This window comes from Cheilinus undulatus, linkage group 6 (assembly GCF_018320785.1).
Source record: "Cheilinus undulatus linkage group 6, ASM1832078v1, whole genome shotgun sequence".
NCBI lineage: Eukaryota > Metazoa > Chordata > Actinopteri > Labriformes > Labridae > Cheilinus > Cheilinus undulatus.
Window position 1 is genome coordinate 3,476,985 of NC_054870.1, and position 8,769 is coordinate 3,485,753.

The 8,769-nt window shown below is 46.3% G+C and overlaps 1 pseudogene; it reads left to right on the plus strand.

The window, feature by feature from the left end:
* The first annotated feature begins 671 nt into the window (after positions 1-671).
* On the plus strand, positions 672-3,067 carry LOC121511174 (annotated as a pseudogene).
* The last annotated feature ends 5,702 nt before the right edge of the window (positions 3,068-8,769 follow it).

The following is an 8,769-nucleotide window of genomic DNA, read 5'->3' on the forward strand; positions in this document are numbered from 1 at the left end:
GTACATGAGAGAAAAGTCTGTAATTTTAACAAAATACTACTGTAATTTTTAGAGTAATTGCCCGTCTTGAAGATTACAGTATTTTTCCTTTATTTTCACAATCTTCTTTCGTTTAAACGGTACAATTTTGTAATTATTACGTACTTTAATTGTAAAAATTTATGTTTCATACTGTTGCTTGATTTACAGCAATTCTGTGTATTTTATACAGTAATATATGTTTATTTGTTTTACGGTCTTTTACTGTTGCTATTTGACAGTCTTTTGCCGTATTTTCTACGGACATTTTTTACAGTGTAGGTAATCTCAGGAAAGAGTCAGTAGTCTGGTCTAACACCAGAACTGATCTCTGTCAGAGTTTCAGCTAAACTAACAGTAAATAAAACAGTTTAGATATACCTAGATACCTACTTAGACCTATCTAGACCAACTACTGCATTGTCCATTTACATCACTGTTAGAGTTGACAGAGATTGTGCTTTTATTATGAAAGGTAGGACCCCTCCACCAGAGATTGTGCTTTTATTGTGAAAGGTAGGACCCTTTCCATCAGAGATTGTGCTTTTATTGTGAAAGATAGGACCCCTCCACCAGAGGTTGTGCTTTTATTGTGAAAGGTAGGATCCCTGTTTTTCTGTCCACCTGTCAGAGAAGCAGGACCTGCAGGAACCATGTCAGCCCAACACAGCAGCATCTATCAGGAAGAGGAACGAACCATGAGAACCATGGAGACCATGAGGAACCACAGCGAGCGGTTCAGGACTCAGTGCTCCCAGATGATCCGGGACAAGGACCGAGTCTCTCGACTCCTGCAGAGTGACCACACCAAGAAGCTGGATAAGTGGGGAAGCAGCCTGTTTGGAGAAGTACAGGGTAAAGAACGATGACTAACCTCTTGTTTAATTCTGCTTCTGCTCAGACCAGCGGCTCAGAGACATCCAGGTTGTCCAGAAGGATCTGGAGCTCAGACTGGAGGAGATCCAGGTGGGGATCCAAGACCTCCAAGAGCTGCAGAGCAGAGTGGCCAAAGCCCTGCAGGCCAGCAAAGAGATGCGCAGCATCACCATCCTGTGTCTGCTGGAGAGGTGAGGCTCCACGCCATACAGCACATTCTAGGGTCAAGGTCCCCACCAAATCCACCAAGAACCAGGAAACAAGGGCTGAAATCCTTCTGTGGGTCTCTTTAAGGGGTCACATGATTAGTCCTTTGGTTCTATGACAGTCCAGAGACAGTACCAGGCTAACCCTAGCTCCAAACTCAGACCAACATGACCAGCTCCTTTTGGAGGATCCTCAGCTGTTCCCAGACCTGGTGGATTAGGAATCCCTCCAGCTCTGGGTCTGCCCTGAGGGCTCCTACCAGTTAGACATGCCGAGAAGACCACCACAGACAGGAGAACAGAAGGATCCTGATCAGATGTCTGATCAGCTAATATTTTTTCTTTGTGTCTTAGGTTGAAGCACGTCCCATTGGACGATTGTATTGACAACTTGGACCGAGAGCTGATGAAGGAGAGAGAGATCAGTGAAGGAGTGGAGGCTGTCCTTCAGTGAGTGTCTGAGCAGATCACTGAGCATATCCGGGAATAAAGCCGTCCGAGGTTTCTCTGCCTGTACCTCCTTCACACCTGTAGGAGGATCGCTCTCAGAAACATGCTACTTCCTGTTCCAGATTAAACCACTCAGCCCAGTACTACCTGGAGCGGGACCTGAAGGGGAAGCTCTTTGCTCACACCATCGATCAGTCCTGTGTCGAAATCACCACCCATTCCTCCAATCAGCCTCAGGATGCCAAAAACACACCAGCCACCATGACAGGGTAAACCATAACAGGAAATGTGAAAGGGATCTAAAGTTCATTTTTAAATTAGTCAGATTCCCTAAACCTGTCCTCAGTGACAGAAAAGAGACAAAGAGATGATGATAAAGATGGTTTCAAACTAACTCAAGCCAGAGTTTGATTTAGAATCTATTTTAAAATATCCATAATTATTGAAGTGTTTAGCTCAGATTTTCTGGTTTTATAAATATCTGTGTCAGTTTGTTGGTGACTTCGGAGCAGTGGGAGGATATTTCCAACGTCCTCATGGTCAGTGCAGAGCAGCATAAGACTAAGTCACTGACCATCCGCGCCCTGGTGGACTCACTTCTGGTTTAAACAGCGGCGGACATGCAGATGCAGCTCCAAGCCACAACCAGGGACTTCCAGCTGAACATCCAGGCCCTCCGATCAGCCAAAATCCAGATGGAGGATCTGCTGGCAAAGGTCAAGAGCTGATTTAGAGGTTAAGGATAAACTGCTGCTCTGATTGGCTGATTTAGTGGTTAAGGTTAAACTGATGCTCTGATTGGCTGATTTAGTGGTTAAGGTTAAACTGATGCTCTGCTAACATTAAGAAGTGAGTTTAGAAAACACAGACTTTAATGTGAAAGGATGAGGAAACATCTGTTTGAAATATGATTAAAGTTTGACATTACTGCGTTTTTAACCGAGGGTTAACAGAGAGCTCCAGAATATTCCTCAACAGCAGGAGGGAACTGAAACATTAAAATAGGAGCGACAGGGCTTCAGTAGTCTGGAGGTTCTAACCCACACCCCCGTGTTCACAGACCGTTATCCTAGAGAACGGTGGCTCCTGTCCCATATCAATACCCCGTATCTCTGTCTTATCCAAGTTTGTGACTGTCCTGTGTCTGCAGAGGCCAAAAGGTCAGAAATCCTCATGAAAAGGTGGTCATACCAGCAGAAACATCAGTTTGAGTGATGTCCAGATTAACTGACTGGAAACAGCTGACCTTCAGTGATATATTCCCCTCTTCTTCTAATAAAGCCTGATTTGTTTTGTTGACTGTTAACCTCAAAGATCGAGTGGTTAACGTGGCGTCTCTCTGTCTCTGAACCCATAGGCTCCATGAGGCCGTGGCCCGCTCAGAGGATGAGCCCAGCGCCGTGATTCGCTGCCACCTGGAGCTGCAGGAAAGCATCGAGCAAAAGACAAACTTTCTGTACATCAATGAGGTCATCTGCGCCCAGCACAGGAAGTCCATGACCGTGCACAGCTATTAAGAGTTTCATGAATAAATGCATAGATCTGTGTCAGCATGTCAGATGTGTTAGTCTGTTCAAGAGACTTTACCTGTGCTGTCCTCCGTTTGTTTGACTCTGACTGCTGGATGAATTCTCTGACACATTTATGAAAGAACAAAAATGAAACCTCTGTATGAGCAGCAGAAACACACACGTCCTAAAAGTCCACCTCAGACCAGAGACCACCTCAGACCGGAGACCAGAGTCCACCTCAGACCAGAGACCAGAGTCCACCTCAGACCAGAGACCAGAGTCCACCTCAGACCAGATGCCTCTTTGAATTTGTCTGAATAATACTTTTTTTTTTTGGCTGTTCTAAGAATGTGATTACATTTATTTTTGTAGGTTTTATATTTGTTCAGACATGTCGGGTTGGTTGGATATTTTTTATACAATTTATTCTTTTTCTTTGATGATTTTTGGAGCCCGAGGTGAACCAGGGGTTGCACGATACCTTGTTATTGGTGTGTTTTTTCGAGGTTAATGGGAAACATTTGTTGAAAACGGACTTCAAGGACTGGGTGAATTCTAGATATGCCAAGTTTGCATCCGTTTTGGAATAGACATTTTCGTTAATGTAACAACATATTTTTTAAGATATTGATGTTTTTATCATTATATTTTCGATAGGTTATATGTGTAACCTGTTTCTTGGTGGCTTGGCTGCCCATGTCTGATAGTTGAAATATTGGAAAATGATCTGATATGTCTGTATATAGTACACCTGAGATGATTACTTTGTTAATTGAGTTTGTCATTATATTATCTATTAATGTTGCAGATTTATCAGCTACTCTAGTGAGATTATTTATAATAGGAATAAAATAATTGGAATATAAGTTATTAAGGAAGTTTTGTGTTTGTAAGTTAGTTTCAGTGTTAAGGAGATTAATGTTGAAGTCACCAAGTAAGTAGCATATTTTATTTTCCCTACTCACTTTATCTAGGGTATCTGCCATAATGTCATTAAATTCATCAATGGAAATATCTGGTGGACGATAAACGCAGCCGACTATAATTTTTTTTGTATTTGCTGATGCAGTTGTTGTGTGTGTGCGTGGCGGATGAACCCAGATGCGGAGTCAGGAGTAGTTTTAAGAGGTTTATTATGCACAGGAAAAAAGGGGGGGAATCCAAGTGTCAAATCTTGCAGAATCTGGGACGAACAGGCGATCTGGAGGTCCAGTTCCAGGGTCAGGTTGTTGGTTCTGGGCCTGACGGACGATGGATTGGATCTCCCAGATAGCTGCTTCAACAACACAGGTAGGTGGAATGATGAGATCAGGTTCCTCTGGGTCTCCAGAACCGGAGTCCCTCCGAGAGAGCGCATCTGGCTTGAGGTTTCTGGAGCCTGGTCTGTAGGACAACGTGAAGTTAAAACGGCTTAGGAAGAGAGCCCAGCGAGCCTGGCGTGGGTTCAACCGCCGGGCCGATCTAAGGTAAGCCAAATTCTTGTGATCAGTCCAAATTAAAAAGGGGTGGCTGGTGCCCTCCAGCCAGTGCCTCCACTCTTGCAGGGCCCACACAACAGCCAGCAACTCTCGGTTACCCACATCATAGTTCCTCTCTGCAGGTGACAAACGACGGGAGAAAAAGGCACAGGGATGCAGTCTCTGAGTCTCTGGGTTCTTTTGGGAGAGGACAGCCCCCACCCCCGTGTCGGAGGCGTCCACCTCCATGACAAACTGGAGAGAAGGGTTGGGATGCTTGAGCACAGGAGCTGAAGTGAAAAGAGTCTTAAGTTTGGAGAAAGCCTCCTCAGCCTCCGGATTCCACCTAAAGGGGGCGCTAACTGAGGTAAGACGGGTGAGGGGAGCTGCCACCTTACTGTAGTCCCTAATAAACCTGCGATAGAAGTTAGCGAACCCTAAAAACCTCTGTAACTCTTTGCGGGAGGAGGGAGTGGGCCACTCGATGACCGCTTGGATCTTGGCAGGGTCTGGCTGAAGTTGGCCTTGTGCAATAACATAACCTAAGAAGTTGACCGAGGGGGAGTGGAACTCGCACTTCCCAGGTTTCACATAAAGTTTGTTTTCTAAAAGTCTCTGCAAGACTAACCGGACGTGCTGTTGATGCTCTAGCAGGGTGCGGGAGAAAATAAGAATGTCGTCAAGATAAACAAACACAAATCTGTTGAGCATGTCACGGAGCACATCGTTAATAATCGCCTGGAAGACGGCTGGAGCGTTAGTTAAACCGAAGGGCATTACCAAATACTCGAAGTGTCCGACAGGAGTGTTAAATGCCGTCTTCCATTCATCTCCCTCTTTAATACGGATGAGATGGTAAGCATTGCGAAGGTCAAGCTTAGTGAAAATCTGCGCGGAGCACTGGGGCTCGAACGAGGGGTCAATGAGAGGAAGAGAGTATTTATTCTTAACGGTGATGTTGTTAAGACCCCGAAAATCGATACAGGGCCTAAGAGAGGCATCCTTCTTTTTAACAAAGAAGAAACCTGCTCCTAACGGCGAGGAAGAGGGCCGAATCAACCAAGCCAAGGAGTCCTGAATATACGTCTCCATGGCTTCCTTCTCGGGGCGTGAGAGATTGTAGAGCCGACTACTGGGCAAGGGGGCGCCAGGGAGCAAGTCTATAGAGCAATCATATGGTCGATGCGGGGGGAGAGATATGGCCAGCTCCTTGCTGAAAACGGGCGCCAAATCATGGTATTCAGCTGGGACACCAGTAAGGTCAGGCTGACAGGGGGCGACTCTAGGGCAAGAAGAGAACGGATTGGCTGAACGGAGACAATGTGAATGACAGTGGACGCTCCAATTAGTGATGGAGGCCGTCTTACAGTTAATTTGAGGATTGTGCATCTGTAACCAGGGGAGACCGAGAACTATGGGAGAGTGAGGAGACGGGATAACAAAAAAGGAAATATCCTCGCGGTGATTACCCGAGATTATGAGAGTGAGGGGGGCGGTACGATGAGTCACTCTCGTGAGAACTCTGCCATCTAAGGCAGTAACAGTTTTGGGAGAATCTAGAGGCTCGAGGGGAATTTGAAGTTGATTAGCCAATTCGTCTTGAATAAAGTTGTCATCTGTGCCGGAGTCTATGAGAACCTGAAGAGGGAGCGAGTTCCGCCCCCAGAGAAGGCAGGAGGGGACAGTGATATGAGGGGGAGAGCTAGGAGTGGAAGAGGTGTGGCTCACTAGTGCGCCCTCTGTCACTAGTGAGCCTGGTCTTTTGGCGTAGAAGGGCAGGAAGCTAGAAAATGACCTGATTGACCACAGTAAATGCACAGTCTAAGATTTATCCTTCTCTGGCGTTCTCCGGGACTGAGTCTGGCTCTACCTAACTGCATGGGTTCAGAGAGAGGGGAGCTGGGCGGAGAAACATTAGCCTTGGGAGTTATAGGGATGGGTGAAGGGGTTTGGGCAACAGAGGGAGCCACCTGATGGGGTTTAGACTGTCGCTTCTCTCGTTGTCTCTCCCTCAACCTGTTGTCTATCCTAATGGTTAGAGAAATCAAGGACTCTAGTGAATCTGGCTCATCCCGAGAGGCTAATTCATCCTTAAGTTCATCGGATAAACTCCTCAAAAATATGCCTTTGAGCTCTGTCTCCCCCCATCCACTCTCAGAGGCTAAAATACGAAAATCTACAGAGAATTCTGCGGCTGACTGGGAACCCTGAGAAAGGGAAAATAATCTCTTGGCTGCTTCCTGTCCCTGCAGGGGGTGGTCAAAAACACAAATTAACTTAGCGGAAAAGATAGAAAAAGAGGCTAACAAAGGGGACTTCTTCTCCCATAAACTAGTGGCCCAGCGTGAGGCCTTACCATGCTGGAGACTAATGACATAAGCTATCTTGGCTCTATCTGAGGGATAGCTGCTAGGCTGCTGGTCAAAAACTAAAGAGCATCTTAACAAAAAACTACTGGCTGACCCAATCTCACCAGCGAAAAACTCAGGCTGAGGTACATAAGGCTCTTTCAAGGAAGGAGGGGAAGGAGAAGCAGATGCTGAGGGATTAGCGGTGGCATTACTCACAGAGGTGGGATCAGGAGGTGCGCAGGGAGGCTGAGAGAGTGACTGCAGGTGGTCGGAAAGGGTGGAGACTTGGGTGCTGAGGCCTTGCAGGGATTTCATGATTCCGGTGAGCATGCCTTCGTGTTGTCCTAGGCGCTGTCCTTGTTGTATGATGGCTGTCTTGATGGGGTCCAAATCCGCTGGGTCCATGGTTTGGCCAGAGTTTACTGTTGTGTGTGTGCGTGGTGGATGAACCCAGATGCAGAGTCGGGAGCAGTTTTAAGAGGTTTATTATGCACAGGAAAAAAGGGGGGGAATCCAAGTGTCCGGAGAGTGAGGGGAAATCTTCGTGGGTGAGAGTGCTGGAGCCGAGCTGCTGGTGAGCGGTGAGTGAGGCACTGGAAAAGAGGAGAGACACGTTAGTAACGAAGCCACAGGTAAGTACTGGAATTAATCAAAGAATTACGAGAATACTGAGCCGAGCGCTGGAGCTTTACCACAGGGAGTAAAGAGCGAAACTCTGGCACTGCAGAGAGCTTCCAGGCGTCTCTTGAAGGTGAGTCGTGATGAGTGATTAACCGCAGGTGTGAGTACTCTCCGCAGCGCCGTGGGGGGATGGTGAACCTCAGGGAAAGCAGTGACAAGTTACCAGCAACGAGGCCGGTTCCCGGAAACCGGAAACCGGAAGTCCACAAAAAATAAAATGAACTTTCAAAGTAACCATGACAGCAGTGACTTCAAGAAAGATTGATTCAATATTAGCACCCTCTGAGTGGAGTGCTAAATCTGCTCTTTGTATGAAATCATAGTCCTTTCGGATATATATAACCACCCCACCCCCTGCTTTGTTATCTCTAGTGAGATGCACAGATTTGTACTGGGGAAGTTCATATTGAGGTGTCATGTCTCTGGATAACCATGTTTCTGTGAGAGCAATAATGGAGAAATTGTGGTTGAGAGTTGAAAGGAAATGACAGAGATTGTCGTAGTTTTTTCGGAGACTCCAAGTGTTAAGGTGGAAGGTAGAAAATAGGCTATTGCTCGATTGGTAGTTCTTCATAAGATTATTGAACTGATTTTCGTTAAAATATCTACATGGTTCTTTCATGTGGTTATTGCAGTTTGTGTCTGGGTCACGATGATCTAACTTTGTAGTTACAGGCTCATAGTAATCTAAATGTGAGATTGTTGTTGGCTGATGAAGTCCATACACATAACTGTAGTGGCCGTGTTCCTTCATGCCGGTGTAGGCTGGAGGATGCTGTCTGTAGTAGCAGGCTTCCTCCATCTCTTCCTTCACCTGGGCAGGGTAGGCAGGTGGAGGCCCCTGAGGAAGGCTCCTGCTAGTATGAGGAGGAGACAGAGTGTTGTGGACGGGGCTGTCGGACTGCCACTGAGCTTTCTTTGCTCCTTTACACTTCAGAGTGTGAGCTCTTCTGTTCTGAAACCACACCTGGACGACAGGAGAAGAAGAGAGCTCAGGTTAAAAATCAGGATATAGAAAATAAACACCTTTTTTCATTGTTAATCATTTTGTGAGCCATCAGACAGAGAGGGGCTCAGCTGTCAGAGCCTGTCTTACTGTCTATCTGTCAGCTGATAAAAACAGCCTGTGTCATCTTTACAGATAGAGAAATAAAGAGATAGACTGATAGTTAACCTGCAGGTCTGTGCAGGATGTGGTTGAACACATAGTCCTCTAATG